Raw genomic sequence first — 21,628 nt, 5'->3', positions numbered from 1 at the left:
GTGACACGTTGCATGGGGTGCAGAGACAGGACTGAACATGTTTTCTGAAGGATTTGCTTTCCAAATGACATGCACAGAAGGGAGATTTTGGAGATGAAATTGGGAAGAGCTGAATGAAGATCGAAAGGATAAGCAATAGGCCTAATAACGTTATGAAAAACATGCCTATACGTTGTTATGTAGTCCAACACTGTGACTTGTGAGGTATAGACCCTTAACGGCACGACAGTAATATTATACGAACGCTCATAATGGTATGTTCCAAATACATAAAGTAGGATGAGCTGGTATATCAGGGGCGTATCCAGGATTTTCTAACCCGGGGGGGGGGGGGGGGTGCGACTGACTATCTAAGCGGAGCGCTACCATCAGTTGGCGCGCAGCGTACAAGAAAATTTCTGGTTTTTACACCCCCAGATCACCGGAAATGGCACTTCTCGGGCTTGAAAATGACCAACCAGATGAACACTTTTGCCCGAGAACCAAGTATTTCCCAATAGTTTTTTTTTTCCATTCATAACCTTTGTACGATTTTCACCAGTCACACATCATGTTTGACCTCATGGCATGTCCTGTTGATCATTGCTTTTGTAGGTGATTCTACGTCGCGGCCCACAATACCCGTCAGCCCCACTTTTCAAGGTTTCAGCCCATTAAAGGAGAGTTTTGACATAATTCGACCTCAATGCGTTTCTCCATCTACATAAGACATTTAGATATTTACATTAGCATCCCGTGGTATACTGCGCAATTTCCACGGACCGTACGGTACACGATGGTAGGCAATATAATTACCGATGCTATATGATATTGACATTAATATGTTGAACGCGCGCAGAGCGCGCGAAAAATTCAGGTTAGATTTTTCGGGCAAGTCGTTACAGCCGCCCAAATCAGATTGGGTTCCTATGGCTACACACATCGACAGTTTTGAGGCTGTTCATCATGGAACCGCCATTTTCATGCACACTAATGACGGACATCTGCTATTTGCTTTACAAATTCGAACAGGCGCTTAGCGAATAATTTGCCAAGGGAAGGGCGAAGCCTGTAAGCAAACTATCTAAGCGTAGCGCCACCTTGAGTTGGCGCGAGGCGTACAAGAAAATTTTGGCCGAAAATGCCTCCCAGATTGCTGGAAATGACACTTCCCACGTCTTTTAAGTTGCATCTAAGCATTTTCTATTTTCAAATTATTAGCGATATCATAAAAAAAAATGCTCGGGTGGGGGGGGGGGGGAGCTTTCGCCCCCTTCCCGAAATGCGTCATGTTCCCCGACGACTCGGTCGAGTTCGAGACCAGCCACAGTTGGTTGTCTAAGGCGTCCATACACACACACGCGTTATGATAGGCCATATATAGTATATAGTATATATATATATATATATTATATATATATATATATATATATATATATATATATATATATATATATATAACGAGATTTAACAATGGTTAATGAGATCGTATGTTAATATCGAATTCATATATCTTCAAGTATCGGCGTACTGCATGGTAAGTATATATATATATATATATAGGCTATATATATATATATAGGCTATATATAGGCTATATATATATATATAGGCTATATATATATATATATATATATATAGGCTATATATATATAGGCTATATATATATATATAGGCTATATATATATATAGGCTATATATATATATAGGCTATATATATATACTTACCATGCAGTACGCCGATACTTGAAGATATATGAATTCGATATTAACATATGATCTCATTCACCATTGTTAAATCTCGTTGAGTATGTAATCCATCATTCCATTCTTAGGGAGCATACAAGTACAGTCATAGTTTGCCTTTACAATAACTTTCACTTTCAATTGGTTTTTTTTTTTTTCACTTTTGTCAGTATACATTAATGCTTAGTATTTATTATTTATTCAACTAATGACGCGCCTGTGAATAGCACACTGCAAGATTATACTTTCGAACTCCAGCTACCAACAGAGTAGGTGTACTGATCGCCCAGTTCTTAATCAGAGCTGCAATTTTACTCAAATCAAAGGGTTCCACTATCAGCCGGTACGTCATATTTGAAAAAAAACTTCGTCCGTGTCGATGAATTTCATTACCCCAACGCTGTGAAGTCTTCTAATGACGATAGTACCATATAATAAGTGATTATTAATTATTAATGAAGTTACCTAATTTAGTATTTTGCTGTTATTAAAATCAATTTAAAGACGACCAAAAAAGTTCTTTTTTTACGAAACACATTACCAATAGCATTACACAAAGTCGACAAATATCTATATATGATCATGCACCCCAAGATATGTCAAGCACGAGCAATCCCCGTATCTATTTATGGGCAAGCTGTTTTGGGCAAGTTGTTTGGAAACTTGTCAGCAGAATCTATCAGGGCAATGACATTACTTGTTGGTCAGCTAATGTAAGGCCACGTGCAATCATAAAGGCGGGGTACTAGCTGTCAGACATAAGCATTCCGTATATATGATTACATCTGAATGGCACGTGTATAGATCATTGAAAACACACTGTAAGTAGATAGTTTTATCAGCTTTTTATTCGAATCCAATCATAAACATGATCTGGGTCGGCAAATCAAATAGTGTGATACAATACGCACTTCCCACTACCATTAACCGTTGGATTTTAAATTACGGGAACATTGTTCCCTGCATGCATGGTCTGTATGATTTTTCGTTCACTTTCAGGTAGCTGGAGGTATGAAGAGATCACCATTCTGCAAGAGAGAAGAAAAACAGACAATTGTAACAGTTAAATATCGAACTCGATTACCGGTGCTATCAGATGATAAGAAATAGACATGAAATCAATCATATAAGCCTATACATTATATACACATGGAACTTACCTAATAAGAACTTCCCTTGTATTATTCATTAAAAACGCATGTAGTAACCTGTTAAGCAAAATATGCTTGCTTTTATTAACAAGGGGAAGACGGGGGTTGGGGATGTTGGAAGGTGGAGGATATTTGTTGAGTGAAGTTTTCATGTTGTTTACAAATATTAAATACTGCTTAAATATCAATTGGAATCTTCCATATGTTTAATCGATACTTACCAATTAATTCCGCTGAGGGTACACGTACGGACCGAACCTCTAATAATAACAGCGTCACCTTCCGGTATGGCCCCTCCATCCTCTAAAGCGCACCATAAAGCGGCTTCTAAAGGTTAAATTACAATTAATAATATACAGGAATCACAAAAGGAAATTACAGTTTACATACAAGAATATCATGTAACAATATCATAATAATTCCAACATTTTACTTTATTTTATTTGGTTGAGAGGGTCTGGATGGAGTTGGGAGTACATAGGACAACACTTTTAATTGAGTTGTTAGAAGTTGAGTCTTTAAATTAGTCGGGTCATGAAGAAATTGAATTAAATTTAATTATCTTGCAATTTTTTTGTCGAACTAGATCTTCTTCCGAAATCGGGTCGAGTATTTTAGAGAATATATTGTTTAAAGACAAGTTACAAAACATTTGACAGATAATTTCACAAAACGTGTTTCGTAAGGAACATGAAAGAGAAAATCCACCTTTAGGGTTTACAATAAGTATTATACAGTTCTTGTTATGACAGATATTTCTTGAATGCAATCTCCAAGTAACTCCAAATACCCTTTAAACTTTCGTCTCACTTCATAGAAACCAATGTGTGAATATTTCGGAATTTTTAATGTACAATAAATAGTAAGGCCCTACGTGAACGCTTTTTTACAACTTATGAAGAGCTAGAAAATATGATTGAAATATGGTAGTTCCCATGCAGAGACGGGTTTAAAGTCAGGCATCGACAGTCCTTCCGAAATACCATGTCCATTGGCTTAAACTAATGAAATATGTCCCATGACAATATGTATCACGGAAGTAATATATAAAAAAAGGTAGTAATACTTTCAATTAAGCATTTTGTTAAATGGCTCAACAAATATGAATGATGTTCCACATTAGGCCACGAGACCCATCCCCTCCCCAACCACCCCATAAAAACTACGTACTCTGTTTTCTCACTAACACAAATATGTAAACACTTTGCGTTTCCGTCATCCGTAAAACTCCACCTTGCGATAACAGCGAACAACATTTGCACCACCTATAGGGTGTTAATCATTTTTTTTTAGATTCTTTTCACTACGATATGATAGGCAGATAAATATCAGTACTTTTCTATGTGCGTTTAACATTAAAAATGTAAGATTAATCGTGTATAATATTGTACAATATTCTAATCATATTGATAAATGAGATAAATAATGACATTAGACACATTTGTTTTCGTAAATCCTTCTTTGTTTAACCCTTTCAACTTCTGAGCTTAAACAATGATAATGACTACATAGTCTACACTCAAGACCTACAAATCCTCCGATGCAACACAAAATGCAACCACGGGACCACATAAGACTTGGTCTAATATGATATGTTTACAATGTAGTTCAAAATTTCAAACAACAAGGTGCATATTGTCATCCAAACTTGCTCTATTGCATTATGTGAAGTTAAAGAAAACTTTTTATTTAATTTAATCTAATCAATGGATTAACAGAAACATTTATGTCTTCACTGAGCTGCCGACGTCGTCATTAATGCAGTTTTTAAGGGACATTCCAAAGATCTCGCATACTTCTAAGGTGAATATCTCAACAGCAACCTTTTCAATTTTATTTAATTTATCTTGCCTTGAATATGACATGTCCCTTTAACATTCTACATGTAAACGAGAATATACAACTGGAAGTTAGGAATGTAATTGTTTTGGCCATCTTACCTGAGAGTAGAGCACACAGTGCTACGATTAATAGGATGAGAAACACATTTGTAGCCATTTTATCGTTTTTACGTGTCGTTTTTTTTTTCTAGAAATAAGAACAAAGGCAAACAATATTAAACCACAAATCAAATGAAAATCACTAGGCGCTTCCAATTAAATACACACGAATAAAAAATCACAAAGTAAGGCATCGCGTATCATCGGGAGACATCCAAGCGAAAGCCTCACTTTTTGGAGGAATGATTGTTTTCCTAAGACAATTGTGAAAAGAACAATGCATTATTATATATTAAGTTCCCGAGCTTCCTGATTGACCAGGAACTGGACTGTAACCTCCAAAGCACGCACGCATCCGCACACACCCACACGAGCAACACCGTCCAACTTCCTATTAAGGCTGATTTTAGATGAATGTGGTAGTAGATAGACTAGACCTAATGATTTAGCCAGCGTTAAATTTTTTTGGTGTGTTCAATCAATGAGTAATTCCCATTACTTATTACACACTGTGACCTGCTACTGTTTACTGGCCTATATTTATTGTTACCTCTGCCCATTTCCAACAAGTTTAAACATACCTCAAATAATAATAACTCTGCTGGGGGTCCTAAACACCGTCACTCTTTACTTTCTACAAAGTACTAATCCATGACTTTTACAAGTTTATACATGGTCACCGTCTACGTGACTACTGATACTGTTTATGAACTCTACTCCCGCAGATAATAGCTTTCCAGACTTTCAATATGTATAGGCCAACTGTGTGGTAGGGTGCTTCCCTTCTGACCGTGGCGCAGAGTCAGAAATAAGCGGGGCGACAGGCGATTCGCCCTCGCAAGTGCTAAAAATGCCCTCCTAAGCACAATTGCCAGGACGAGAAAGGAAAGAAAAATATAAGAAAATCACCCTCGTGTGTCTGTGTAAAATTAATTGTGTCATGATTTTGCTTTAGCTAGGGTTTGCAGTAGCAGCGCGAATCGCGTAAACAGTTCTCACAATCCCTCATAAAATTTGAAGCAGCGCCGGAGGGTCGCGCACAATCCCCGGAAACTCTGCACAGTTACTGGCAAATTACGGCCTTCACTAGGCAATTTCAGTACTAGCGACAATAACCTAAAATCCCCACATATCTCCGACCACATGGTAGCCTAAATTCACACTAACTTAACATGGAAATCTTACCTAGCCATCTGTTAATTCGCTACAATGTGTCGTAAAAAAAAATTATTATCCATGAATAACTACAATCTTCGACCACATGTTAGCCTAACAACCACACTTATTCAATGGGAATTGTAGCCTAACCATCGGTTTGCAAAAATAAAATGCGTAGCTTTTTTACATACTTTCCTTGCTGCTATCGTCGCTCGCATGGCATTCGAACACCACACGTGGTCAACGGGAAAGTCTAGCCTTAACATCTTTTTATTCGCTGAAATTTTGACGCAGTTTGCTAGAAATAAAATATGCGTGAAATACTGCAACCTTCGACCACACGCTAGCCTAACAACCATGCTAAGTCTATAGGAAGTGTAGCCTAACCATCGGTTTGCCCCCCCCCCCAAAAAAAAAATCGTAGCTTTGTTTCAAACTTTTAATTTTCTGGAAATCGGCGGTTTTTTGGAAGGTATGTGCTATATATTAAAGAGGAAATGCTGTGTTTTACCTTCCCCCTTTGCTGTGGCGATGGATTGAATATTTGCTGGTGAGTGTTTTTATCCACACAAGAAAAAAATGATATAAGGGAAGGGCACCTTCAGCGGAAGTAATCCTGTGTTTTATTCTTCAGTTGATGGGTTATTGGTTTTTCGTCATAAATTCGGTGGCTTGACGTTATTTGCTAGCCGATCGCAAACGCATAGAAATGTTCATTTTTTTTCTCCTTTTTTTATTATCATTCCAACAAGAGTCCAAACAATGTACAATTCATAATAACATTTAGCACATAGTCTTTGTACAAATAATTTCCAAACAAAACAAGCTCTTTACTAACTACAATATTAATGTTCAATTTAATTTGAACCCAGATTTGAAAATCCCTCCATACTTTCTGAGTGAAGCTGCATTCCCAGAATAAATGAATTAAACTCTCATCTGCTACCCTACAAAAAGTGCACAATGGATCAATGGTTTTGCCAATTATTTGTCCCTAAAATTCTGTTAAGCAGACGAAATTGGAACCAACGGAGCTTTACCTCAGAAGTACATTTCCAATTGTATGTGCACACCTTATACCAATCTACTTCAGACAAAATTGGGGACAAGAGCATGTTCCATTTGTGAATACATTTATATTGGACCTGTTGTTAATAAAATATTATAAAACCTTTTACACCCTTTAGGATCCATGAAAACAGTTTTAATATGAAAGCCTTGAAATGGGAGTGCAAGAGAAATATTTATATGGCCTAATAGACCAGAAAAGGATTTCTCTATTGCTTTTTTTATACCATGCACGTGAAGAAAATTTATTCTCACATCATATTTTGTATAAATCTCATCAGCAGATAAGAACTCACCCTTAGAGTTTACCAGATCGTTAACATATAATATACCATGTCTTTGCCAATCTTTATACAAAATGCATGTATTACCCACCTTAATATTTTCGTTGTGCCAAATACTGGAACTTAAAACATCATGAATATTTTGGGGCTTGAGCGAAACGGTGAAATCTTTCCAGGCTGAACAAACACCTTTCCAAAAGGTATTTTTACTTTCTTTAATAACTCTATCCCAGGCGCGGCGGAACGGAAAAGTTATTGGGGGGGGGGGCTAATGTGTGGAGACTAGACTATCTGAGCGGAGCGCCACCATCGGTTGGCGCGGAGCGTACAAGAAAATTTTGGGTTTTTTCAAACCCCCAGATGGCCGGAAACGGCACTTCCCGAGTGTTTTATGCTTCGAATACCTAGCCCTAAAATATGGGTCTCAAGCCTGCAATTTCTCAGATTACACGTAAAAGTCTGTAAAAACATTGTTATTTGTATATCCGATGGTGTTTTAAGAGAGTAGCTATTACTCGTAGTGTTCTCGCAAAGACGTTTTTTGAGTGTAGTAAGGGCAGTGGCGGAGCTAGGGGTATTGGTCGGGGGGGGGGGCAAGAATGGTCTGTAGGGGCACTTTCGACACTATCTAAGCGGAGCGCCACCACAGGTTGGCGCGGAGCGTACAGAAATTCTTTGAGTAAAGATACTCCCTAGATTGCAGGAAATGACCCTCTCCGGGCCTTGCTAATTTGCAGATAAACGGAGAATAAATAGGTGTCGTCGCCATTTTGTCGGAAAATTACACCAACAGAATATGACAAATGTCAATAGATAGATGAGAGCGCAATCAAATAGTCAATAATCGCGAATAAGTTAAAAGTAGTGAAAAGCTGAAAAGGGCACCAGCAGTCTATTTGAGTCCATCAGGGGGTGGGGGGGGGGGGCATCCGCCCCTGACTGTATGGACGCTTCGCCACTGAGTAAGGAGATGTTGGAGAACTGGCTGAAATGAGGCAAGTCATTGGCCTAAGACGAAGTTGTGTTGAGCTTACCGGTACTCACACTCACTGCTTCCACTTTTCACGGGGCGTGAAGAAGCGGTTGGGGTGACAATGTGGTCTATAGCCAGGGGACGGGCCGAGGGTCCCCCAGCATTTACTAAAATTATTACACTTGTATAGTATACGTGTGCATCGGACAGATCGACAAGTATGCATTGAAAAATGGGCAGATGCACGTTTCGGAGCCTTGGTAAATATTGGGGGGGGGGGGGCTTATCATGCATTTGCCCCCTCAGCTTTTTTATTGGGGGGGCTGAGCCCCCCAAGCCCCCCCCCCCCGGTTCCGCCGCCACTGCTCTATCCCAATAAGTACCAATAATTCGGTGGCTTGACGTTATTTGCTAACCGATCGCAAACGCATAGAAATGTTAATGAATTTGCTTTACGATCGCAGCACTAGGAAGAAGGTAATATGCTCACTTTATCATATTGAATGCTAACAACTTTTTCCGCAAACAGCATATTGATCTTTGGAAAAGAGTCCCCCTAAACAATAACAAGGCCCTCGTAAGTACATTAAGAGGGGCGTTTTTAACTTTTCATTTTACAAAATAGCCCCCAAAGCCAAATCTTAATTCCTACCTTGCCGTGGCGTAATGGCAATGTTGTGTTGTGTTTTAACTGTTTCTCCATATATGATATATGGCTGTTTGCGTAAAACCAAATGCAAACGGCCTTCTCTTTTATATAATAGAATATCGGGCCTTTCGCGTAGTAAAGTGATAGTCATATATTCACAGATTAATTTGTCCATCATATGCCGCGAGAAAGATTTAGAAAGATTACATAGGCGACGATTGATAAAAGGTAGTGTGACGATGTACACAGTCGTCAAAAAAGTTGATAACGTTTATTCATAAAATGATATGTTGTTTGTAAATCGTGGAGGCTTTTCAGCCCGCACATCACCAAAATTAATAGTTTGTCTTGTCAAACTTGAAGAGGAATTTACAATCGTTTCTTTTCAGTGAAGTATAAGTTTCATATGAAAACAAGACAGGCACAAATTCCCGCCAAATTCTTTTATTGAACCAAAAACACAATCGGTCAATGTTTTCGTGACTTTTCACAATGTTACATTTTGCCGACAGTAGTAGTACTAAACATCAGCCAATCCAATGTCTGATTTTTAATTGAGGCATGGAACCCTGATTTTGATGTAAACGATGATTGCTAAATAATAAAATAATAAATAATAATTTTCATAAAATCTGGCTCAAATAGTGAGCCACTTTGCAATGTAATGTAACGTATAGGCTATACAGATATATATTTCTTACACTGGCAGTGCAAACCATCGTAGTGAAGGCAATGCATCGGTGCACGTTACGTAATATGTTTAAGCTTTACAGCAAGCGAGAATAATCTGCGTGACTGTATTAAAAACACAGCTACGGTAAAATTAACCATCGCTAATTTAACATTTCTGACGATCAATTGGAAACAATTTACAGTAATATTTTCTTCGCTTCAAGATGAAGTTCTGAACACCGTGCCCTTTGAAACCTTTTTTTTATTCAAACTGTATAAAATTCAGAAGAAAATGAAGCCTTCTTTTTCCTCTCTCTCTCTGAACGCCAGTGCGTCAAATCGGCAAGCAATTGCGTCAGATCGCGTCATAACGGCTTAGCGGAAACACTGGTGACGACATTACCGCATATCTTGACATAACAATATTTAAGAAATACTAAATTTGACAAACTTTTTATATATCAGCATAAATAACCGTTTACTTTACAAAGAGACGGAAATTAATTAAGCACTTTAGAATATTTTGAAGAAGGATGTTCAACGCCTTCGATCCGATATAATTGACATATGATGAACGTTAATAATACAAAACAAGTTCAATTTCATCATAATGTATATCCTTACTTCATGAAAACGTTACATGTCAAACGCATGGACGAAGGCCTGTACTTTAGTTCACGTTAATAGATCAAAACGGTACATATGCTTGTCAGCGGACAAAGCTTGGAGCAGGTAAATAACACTAAAGAAACAACATATTAAGGCGTAACGGGACATAATACGTTTCTTTTCGTGAACAAGTTTCAACTTGAGACAAAATGACTGTTCACAATCATGACATTTACCGATTTTTTTTTCAGCTTACTTTTTATGAGTTTACGTTCCTTTATGTGATTATATACGATACTGCAGGCGCAAATGAGACCACATTGTATATGATATGATGAGAACACGTATAGAGTATGATGTATATGCGATGTAAATGTAAATTGCAAGAAAATCAAATTTCAGTGACTTATGCCGCTACTAAGCATCACGAGTTACGATACAATCTGCCCTCAATATGGAACACGTTTCAGCATAATTTAAATGTTACACTTAAAAGATGCCAAGGATCATGCAAAGAATGCCAAAATCCAATGGGTAGTAGAAGTCTCTACAATTTATGTAGAAGTAAACTTTCTTTAAATTGAATTAAGATGAAAGACATTGACTGATCACGGTACTGCGGCAGCCTTTGAAACTCTTGCACCAACGGATAAGATTTTACCTCCAACTTACCTCTGATCTGGAAGTCTTCGCACTGGAAGTTTCTGGTAGAGAAATCATTTCAAACAGCTGCTTTTAAGGAATAGAACCACCAATAAGAACTCTTTGAATTCCTATTGCCACCAATCACAAGCTACCACGCAACAAATTGAAGTAATCATCCTCTAGTTTTGACGAAGCAAGGTTTCTTGAAGCAGAAGTAGGCCTACTAAGTGACGCAAACGCAAATAACAACAGAGAAATTTGCTGGTATTAATTCAACTGTTCATTGGAATGAAAGCTAGAATTACAAATTGACATCTAGGCCTTGAAAAGAAAAGGACACGTGATGCGGAAAGGTTCACTTGGCAGATTCGTTGCACTTTCCGCTGATGACGAAAACGTTCTACATAATATGTAAACTGCTGAATGTCGCATTGTGCCAAATCACAATTTTTCTAATAAATCTTCTCACCATAATTCTTTCTTCTTACTTCCTAGCCTGGTAAGTCATACCATAGAAAAATTCCAATATGTAAACTGCTGAATGTCTCATTGCATTTGTGTGTTTTCTATGGTATTTTGTGAGTAAGAAAGTGTCCCATCAGTTTGGGGTTCTACTCCTTCTTTACCGGATCCGCCGCACCTGTTAATGTCCCTTTCACCTGCTCATGTGAAATATATATAGTGTAAGAATGTAACCCCTTTTTTCTTTGATGTCCTGGAAACGTTTAAAGAAGTTTAAAACGTAACCAAGTCAATGCTAATAGAAACAATTAGAAATTTATCAACCTCTTTTAGTCTCAATCAACAGGGACGTAGCCAGGGGGGAAAAAAATGTTAAAAACTGTTTTTTTTTAGCGTGGTACTTTTTCAGTGCTCTTTTGAACTTGAATACTCGTCAGCTCAGTTAATTAGATTATAATCGTAGTAACATTCAGGCCTACTGATTCAGCTACTTACTTAGTTTGGCAGATGCAATAAGCTAAATTTAGACTTTAGCTTATTACAAGCCTACAGTTGGACGTAATAAAATACATATTGCCTACCTAAACGCACTCGATGGGGTGTTACAGACCGTTTACACAACGACGTCGACAACGTTCGTTCTCATCCTTTCTATGATTCGTCCTAAGTTGTTGAAAGAACAGTATGTTATGAAGCTAAGCTAGCAATCGTACTTGATACGCACTTCCTATAAATAATTATTACACTGCTAGTACACTGCGATAACGATATTTGTGTTTAGGCCACTGCACATCTGGCTGTCTTACAAAATATGAAAGTTTATATTATCCATCAGTTAAGTTCGTCAAATGTATTTAAGTCCATATATTGGACAATAAACAAGAGTCAAAAACTTTAAAAGAGCACTATGTTTGCTTTCTGATATAATATGTAAAAGAGTTCAAACGGGGAACAAAATCTGCTGATCGTATGATATCATATGATCATGATGAAACTGGCAAAACATTGCACCAGATCGCATCTAAGGACCTTCAATTGTTCAAAAATATCTCAAAGAGGAGGAGACACCCCCTCCCCTTAGAAACCCACACTATATCAATCGCATAATGTGTTCCCCCTTTCAAATTCCTGGCTACGTCGCTGTCAAGCAATAATGCATTTATGTTTACAAAGAACCGTTGTTTTTCCACAATTTTATCAGAGAAGTGTACAGAATATGACCCCGACTTGTCAATATAATTAATAGAAGGTAAAGAAAACTAAACACCTAAATCGATACGACAAGCGATATGCTACTTGTTATTATAGCACAGCGTAATCTCCTATGAGGGTTTTCCTCGTTAGCCATAAAAGGAATAGAACGAGATTTCTCCAAAGTAGTTAACTTTGATTCGGTTATATACACTTCTGATGAAAGTCCCGTGCTTCGAATGGCATCTGGATTGTCGGTTTTTGATAAAAAAAAACACAACATCTCTATTTGAGTCACTGAGAAATGAGATACATGGGTTAGTTTACCTACCTCTTATTTGTTTGTAAATTTTTTTATATCGTTAATAAATTCCGAATCTTAGCCACTATGATCATGAGAAAACGGGCCTCCTTCCCTCCCCTCCTTCCCCTAACTTTTCTTTGCCAATGGCTAACATCTTATAACACACATAAGCTAAGTCATATTTACAAATGCAGTTGAAATGATGCAAATGATAGCACCATTTAGCATGTAAGGCCCTCTTTCCGAACACATTTTTTTCAAAGGGGGAAGTTCCCCAAAGGCCCCTAACTTAAGTTCGCTTCAATGACCTCAGAATCACACACCATCTGTTTAAAACCCTGGATTTGCCCTAAGACATGTTTTATTAAGGGTAGGTTATAAATATGTTCTTAGAGTCGTCAACGTTACACCAAGTAACTCGGTCCCACAATTCAAACTAACTAAATGTGACAGTAAAGTTGGGCTTTATTTTTCTTTCTCTTCGTTAAAGAAGTGTGTAACTTCTTTCCACGCACAAAACGGTTCCATCTTCATAGCATAAAAGTGCATGCAACTAACCCAGCTAATTTGTGGTACATGTGATAGCTATTATAAATCTTGCAAGAGTTCGCTGAAGGATGAGTCAAGACAGATCTTAAGATTGATATTTAATTTAGTGAAGAATCCAAAACTTATAAGCTTAAGATAATTACTAGTGACGAGCTTACATGTCTCATCACCGTTATACCGTGTCTATAATGTCAATGATAACCTTTTAACACTGTGCACCCTCCATTACCGGCTCCCAGGTCCGGCAGGGTCGAGAGTTGGCTTGAAAGCACCCGCCAGCTCCGACGGCCTCATCGACGTACACCCCAGGTGTCTAACAAAGAGTCTGTAGCGCCCCCTAGTGGGGAAGGGCGCTTCTCAAGCGTCTCCTTACAACCTTAGCAACGAGTGGCACGACTCGATGGTGGGACCATGTACCTACGGGCCTCGCAACACCGCGCTACCAAATGCCGACTCGGCCTGTAAAGTATCCGATGTTGTGGGCACTCGCCCTCCCCGGCCCAGTCGTGAAGGGACGGATAGTTTCCACCAGCCATTGAGACAAGGTGTTCCAAGACGCTGAGTAAGGTGTACGAGGCAAGATGAATAACTACGTCGTTGACCCCCGCAGCGCCTCTGTTTTGTAGAGGTACCACTTCAGTGCCCTGACAGGACACCACTGCTTGTCTTCAAGGACTGACGAGAGGTTCTTAATCTGTGGAATGAAGATGCCCCCCAGCAGGAAATTGAGTTCTTGATTCTTCACCAGGAAGGACGGATAAGGGAACATCCTAACCCCTTGGGTCTCGAACCTGATATGGTCGGATTCGGTTGAGAGAGCGTGAAGGCAGCTCCTCCTCCTGGCAGACGCCAAAGCGACGAGGAGCAGCGTTTCCTTGTTTGATGCAGCAAAAGACGACGTCGCCATCGGTTCATATGGTAGTCTCGTAAGGACGGGACCAGTCTTCGAATTCTTGGGCGTCTGTTGGCTATCCAGCAAATGAGCTGGGCAATATATTTTTGTTGTTTTCTGGCGTGGAACCGTCCGAGAATCTCTTATGGATAGCAGCGAATGCCGACCTGTTGTTTTTGATAGTCGAGACCTGCCTGCCGTCTTTGAAAAGGGAGTGGAGAATTTCAGCTTTCTGCGCTAAAGGTACCTCAGTCGACAAAACCTGTCTCGGTCGGTACCCTTCGCTGAGTTTGCGCAGGCGGGAATCGTAAGTCGCATCGATTGTTCTTCGCCTAGCGTCGGCCACCACTGCGGTAGCTGCCTCCGAAAAGCATCTATGTCTGAGTCTAGTCCGGACAACCTCCAGCAACTAATTCGGCCCCTTGATGTCTGGGTGTATGAGTGTGCTCCATCTCTGATAAAGCAGGTGGGGCGTATCTGGTAGGATCCTTGAGACGTCCATGAGTAGTTGGAGTATCTCCCCGAACCAGAGTCTGAGAGTCCTGAATGTGGCGACCACGATGAACCTGCCCCTGGAGACGCGAATCTTCCTCAAGACCTTGCCGATCATGCACAGTAGTGGACAGTCTAAAAGGTAGTGCTCGGAATTGGAAGTCCTGGCCTTCGTAGTTGAACGTCAGGAACCGACGATGGTCATCGTACATGAGGATGTGTAGGTAAACGTTCTAGAGGTCTACGGTCGCCTCCCACATAACTTTTCTGAGAAGTGGTATGATAAGCTTTAGAGTTTCCATACGGACATGTTTTGGCCTGACATAATTTGAATTGAGGGGTTTTAGGTTTAAATAGGACACCAGGTACCATTCCATTTGTTGGTTAAAAAGAATGAGGACCGGAAGAGGGGTCCCGCCTGTACCGGTGCCTCTAAAATTGCTTGCTTGACTAGCAGAGCCAAATTCTCCCCCTCAAGAGATGAAAGTTTGACGGGATCCGTGGGTCTTCATACGCCGCCGAAAGGCGGGCTGAAGGTGAATTATATCTTGTACCCCTTTGCAATTGTGTCTTACACCCACTTGTCCCCGCCTATGTAGGCCTACTCCCATTTCTGGGAAAGTTTGATAGTCTCCCCCACCCCCTGTTTTGCCATAGCGAGGTGGGCACCCCTAGGGCCGGACGGATGGAGGAGCGGTCGTTGTCCCGTATGGTCTCTCTCCTCTGGCTGGTCTGTTAACTCTCGGGCGTCTTTCAGTAGTCCTAAACCCTGAATTGGCTAAAGTCTCGCTACGGGATACTTCCTCTTGTAACTTTTGCTGGAAGCAGTCTGCGAAGGGGTCATCCCCAACGACGGCAGCATTGCATCCTGGTCTTGGACAATATGGACGTCAATTGGATAGTGGAGACGATGTTCTCTGACCTGGCCTTCACATGTCCTAAGTCAGCCATCTTTTCTCTTGCCTCATGTGGGATCGTTGGGAATCGTTGTAATGCTCTTTGCCCAATTCAAAAGTAGTTTTCTTGCGTTCAAATAGAACAGTGGCAAACCCAATATCAGACTAATTAGTTACTGGGACTTAATGTGGAGCAAGAGCAAAACAAACAATAAAAGAGATATTTAACACCTTTTGTTGAAAACTGATGGATGGATTTATCATAAGCTAACATAATAATTTGTATAAAATATGAGTGAAAAATAAGGTACTTGTACTTGATATTGTTGCCATTGTGTAGTGTGTTGAATTTTAGCGTATCATTTGGCGTACCATACATATACACTGTGACGGCGAACAGTTAGTACATTATAGAGGTTCGAAAGGCTTATATCATATATACTTTTGTGACATTGGTTAAATTGCATGGGTATTGCATGTAATCTGTGTCTGTATTCAGTGTGCTGGCAATGAGATATGCAACTCCGCGGATTGCCCTCTTGTTTACACTTTTGGTCTGGATTTTCGTTTAGTATTAAACTGTACGCATATTATGTACCTTGCATATACAATCGTTTTTTTTTTAATTTCTTACTGTATATAAAGTTATGTATATAGGGGGATTATTGGGACCGTCCACATAAACATGTCCACATTGTCCTGTATAACGACTTTCCTCTCAATAACTTAAATTGCAATTCTGAAGTTATAGATATATTGCTCCACTCACCGTAACAGCAGAAACCACTTATTTTTTTTAAGACTGACTTCTGTCAGCTTGCGGCTTTGATAAGCCAATGAGGCTTCTTCGCGAGTTCCTGCTTGCAGGAGGATCTAAAATACATACATCGAAATAACGTTATGTAAAACGTTTTGAAAACGTTATCCTGCTATTCTAGCGACTCAACATTTAATGTTTTTTTATAACGTTATTTTGTAATGTTATCTTAATTTGTTTTAAAAGTTATTATAAAGCCTTTACAACATTTTCTGCAACATCTTAAGAACATTGTGCTGACATCAAAATACCGTTATATAAAACGTTGTGAAAATGTTATCCGGCTTTTCTAGCGATTCAACATTTACCGTTTTAATAACCTTATTTATAACGTTATCATAACATTTGTTCAAGTATTTTCCTGATATTTTAAGATCATGTTTGTGTTTGCTGGGTCTGTATACTGAATAAATCAAATGATTTCTGTATTGACTCAGTACGTTCACACATAATTGTTTCCATCATTATATACCATATGTAGGCATATTACCAAGCTGTGGGTCAACGGGGTCTAGCTAACTCTATAACTGACGAATGTGATGGTTGTAAAGTGCAGTTAAGTGTAATACGTTACAGGTGATAAAGCTGTGTGGGGATGAGTCTGGGGATAGATCTTAATTTTTAGATAAATGCGAGTGTGACTATGGAGAAGGATGTGGAAATACTGATTTTCGAATGAAAGGGTGCAATAAACTTAATGCTTCCACACCGGTCTCACTTTGCATACGATTGCACTCGTTACACATGAATCACGTGATTAAAATGAATCCTGTAATACATCTTGTGATTAGTCTGAATCCGGGGATAAATCTGGTGATAAATCTGAATCTAAGGATGAATCTTGTGATAAATCCTGTGATGAGTTTGAATCCTGGGATGAATCCGGGCATGAATCCTGACATAGCTTCAGATTGGTTATACTTTCGATGCTCTGAAGATGGAATATGCCCATTAAAGCCCTATTGGCTTGCACACTAAATCACAAGAGTAATGTGGTTTCTAAGTCTAAATAGAAGTTCTCACTAGCTAAACACTACCCACCACTGGATAGCTAACAGGTTGGGCCATTCATTGCATTTTCAATGTTTGCATCATAATAATGAAGATTTGTTGCTATCAGAGCCTGAAGGTTTCGTAACTTGTAAACAAACATCTTCACTCACTAGTAGACAATTTTCTCATGCTGTTCCTGGGAGACCTAAATTGAATGGTTCTAAATTTGGCTAAATTCACTCAATGTTTGCACTACATGTACTTCCATTCATGATCTTCAACATGCAAGCCACAATAAAAGAAAAAAAACATGATTGATAGCATATCAAAAAAGATGTTCTCAAATTGCTTTATTGTTGTTGGCACTTTTCCTGAAAGAGAACTAATTGATATAGAATTTAATAGGAGTTGGCAACCTATATATATATATACATATATATGTATAAACAAATAAACCCAAAGTCGAAACATCGAATCGACTACACTGGAATGACGACCTTCCTTACCAGTTTCGAACGTCTTTACATATAATCAGTGATTAGGGTAATCCGCAGATACAGCGGGAGTCCCGGGTCAGAATTCAGGTGGAGACTGGAAGTTTATTCACCGTTCCGGATTATACAACTCATTACGATTTCAATTATATATGTATATATATATATATATATATATATATATATATATATATATATACATATATATATATATATATATATATATATATATATATATATATATATATATAACATAATCATCACTCAAAAGATCCACCATAATATTCTTCCAAGGAAGTTCCGTTCCTCTTCTGTGCCAAAGCAGTCTGTCTCTGTTTGGAACCAAGAAAAACAAAACATGCTTGATCATAGAGTAACACACAGTGAAATGTGGATTTGCTTTTGCCTTCAATCATTACATGCCATATTTGTAAGGCTTTCTTTATAATATGACATAGTACTTAAGCACTTTTCGTGCAACTGAAACAGAGAAAGTGGAAACACATTCTCCTGATCATATATGACCTTCGACCTATGCCAAAGACAACATGAGTCTACTTAATATGGAGCGTTCAAAACCCCATGCATGAAATCTGTCAATGTTTTTGTATTTGTTTTTGGAAATTTGTCAAAATGTAAGCATTTCTTGCAATACCATGTTTTAGTCCTTCACACCTTTGGAACTCTATATTACCTTTTAACTCCAATATCCACAATGCAAAAATGCATATGATCTCTGTTGACCCTAGATGATCTTTAACCTCCACCAACATCAATAGGGTGTTCCTCCAATTAACATGGTACAATATATACCAAGTACGAGACCTATGACGACTTGTCAATGTTAACCTTTCTACGATACTATTCATTCATAGGGGGATAATTCAGGTAGATTGTTATATCACACCAACCTGGTAGTACAATTCACCTTTGACATCCCTGCAAACCTCAGTGTATTTATTAAGTATTTTGACTTATATGCAAGCTTGAAATTGTATTGTGTACCAATAACAATGCGAAAAGTTGCTATATGGTATAAGCAGTATTGTTACTGGGACTTTAAAACTTGCGTCCACGGGACGCAATATCTTGAAAATGCTTGCGTCGGCTCAGTAAAACTTGCGTCTGGGCTGCTGTCCTCCATGAAAACCTGCACTTTATAGTACCTCTACAGGTACATGCAATACTTATATCATATATATAATACTTATATATATTATGACCCGGACAATACGCTGGCTTGTGCGTGAGGGAAGCGTGTTGTTATTTGCCTTTAATGTGTACAAAAAACATTTAATGATGGAACCTTTAATTAATATAAAATAACAAAATGATTGTCAAATTGGGAAGCGAGAAATTTGCGCGTATATTAGTTACCATATATGCAGGCATGAACGGCATACGATGCACCCTGCTGTACGGTATACAAATAAAGTGTGTATGATGATGTTTAAGGCTATGTATTTAGTGTTTACACAAGTCCAAAAATCGGGAACCGGGTACCCGAGAGCCGTTACCCGTCGGGTATCCGGGTACCCTGACAAATTTGTTTACCCTCGTGTATTTCCATTATCAAGAAATTACACATTGGATGCTAAAATAAATGAATTATATTCTCCACTGACAATGCGTTCATGTTCAAATAGGTGTAAGATAAGGTATACAACCTTCCTCAATAATTTCTATTTGCTTTTGTTTCTTTCATTAACTTGTTTATAACTTCATGTAATTAACATCACTACTATAATCGCACTGCCGCCACTACTTATGTTTGTTCTCCACCTCTATTGGATCAGAACATAAAAATATCCAATTTAGCTCTTAAACAGTTTTTACTACTACTAGATCTATTATGCAGGTCCATGGTTCGCATTAGCCACGAAATTGCGCGATTCGTGCAATTTGATCGCATTTGGAGTAAACGTTTAGTTAAAAGCCACTTGCTATTATTATTTTTTAGTTATCCCGTCTATAATCCATAAGTAACATCTCGTAAAATTCCTTGACAGTCTTTCCTTCTATGAAATAAACGAATGAATGAATAATAATTGTGAGAATTCTTTCAATTTCTTCCACATGGTAGCCTAACTCCACACTAAGTCAATAGGAAAATCTAGCCTAACCGTCTGTTTATTTGTTGAAATTGTGAGGCAGTTATAAGATATCAATGGCATACTTTCATTATTGCTGTTATCTTTGATCGCCTAAAACTTTGATCGCCTATTATCCATCGGTTTGCCCCCCCCCCAAAAAAAAAAATCACACTTTGCGTAGGACTCGGGTAATAGATTAGGAACCGGGTAGTATCGTGAAATCAAGTAAAACGAGTGTCTAGAAATAATGCCAGCATAAAATTACGGCAATAGTCAACTGATTTAAGTGAACCATAAACAGCGACGCAGCCAGGAATTTGAAAGGTGGAGAGGGGCGTATTTTGCGGTTGATGTGGGGGAGGGTTTAAGGGGAGGGGTGTCCCCCTCCCTTTGAGATATTTTTGAACAAATGAAGGTCCTTAGATGCGATCTGCTGCATTGTTTTGCCAGTTTCATCATGATCATATGATATCATATTATCAGCAGATTTTGTTTCCTGTTTGAATTCTTTTACATGTTTTTTACTTAGAATATCAGAAAGACAAAAGTGCTCTTTACAATTTTTTTCCAGTAGGATGATTCTTGTTTATTGTCCAATGTCTGGACTTTAATACATTTGACGAGCTTAACTGATGGACAATATAAACTTTCATATGTTGTAAGACAGCCAGATGTGCAGTGGCTAAAAAACAAATATCGTTATCGCAATGTGTTAGCAGTGTAATCATTATTTATAGGAAGCGAGTATCACGTACGATTGCTAACTTAGCTTCATAACATGCTGTTCGTGCAACAACTTAGGACCAATCATAGAAAGGATGAGAACGAACGTTGTCGACATCATCCTGCATACGGTTCGGGACACTCCACTCGAGTACGGTTAGGTAGGCGATATGTATTTTATTACGCAGTGACCAACTGTAGGCTTGTAATAGGCTATAGGCTAAATTAAGCTAATTGCATCTGCCAAACTAGGTAGGTAGCGGAATCAGTATCCCTGAATGTTACTACGATTATAATCGAGTTAAAGGAGCTGACGAGTATTCAAGATCAAAAGAGCACTAAAAAAATACCATGCTAAAAAAAAACATTTGTTGTCACTGAAAGGGGGAGCAGTCGCTCCCCTGCTCCAACCCCCTGGCTACGTTCCTGACCATTACATGTTGCGTGAATATACCGTGAATGTCGAAATCAAGTACAACGAGTGTCTAGACATACTGGCAGCATAAAAACACTGCACTTATCAACTGATTTAAGTTGACCATTAAATTCTGCGTGCATATGCCATGAACGTCGGAAATCAAGTAAAACGAGTGTCTAGAAATAAAGCCAGCATAAACATACGGCACTAGTCAACTGATTTAAGTTAACCATTAAATTCTGCGTGCATATGCCATGAACGTCGGAAATCAAGTAAAACGAGTGTCTAGAAATAAAGCCAGCATAAACATACGGCACTAGTCAACTGATTTAAGTTAACCATTAAATTCTACGTGCATATGCCATGAACGTCGGAAATCAAGTAAAACGAGTGTCTAGAAATAAAGCCAGCATAAACATACGGCACTAGT

At 38.7% G+C, this 21,628-nt stretch overlaps 1 protein-coding gene and 1 long non-coding RNA gene across 3 annotated transcripts in view; one reads left to right on the top strand and one right to left on the bottom strand.

The window, feature by feature from the left end:
• Positions 1 to 21,628, top strand: part of LOC139977079 (uncharacterized) — a 100,381-nt gene that overhangs the window by 14,297 nt on the left and 64,456 nt on the right. The gene's annotated exons all lie outside the window — the stretch shown is intronic.
• Positions 2,552 to 10,943, bottom strand: LOC139977711 (uncharacterized). The gene is made up of 4 exons (XR_011796644.1): positions 10,902 to 10,943; positions 4,817 to 4,904; positions 3,098 to 3,203; positions 2,552 to 2,753 (listed from the first exon to the last, which is right to left on the bottom strand). It is a non-coding gene; the product is annotated as an uncharacterized lncRNA (long non-coding RNA).

This window comes from Apostichopus japonicus, chromosome 12 (genome assembly GCF_037975245.1).
Source record: "Apostichopus japonicus isolate 1M-3 chromosome 12, ASM3797524v1, whole genome shotgun sequence".
In the NCBI taxonomy this organism is placed as follows: Eukaryota; Metazoa; Echinodermata; class Holothuroidea; order Aspidochirotida; family Stichopodidae; genus Apostichopus; species Apostichopus japonicus.
The sequence above is the reverse complement of the archived record's forward strand: the minus strand, read 5'-3'. Positions and strand labels throughout refer to the sequence as shown.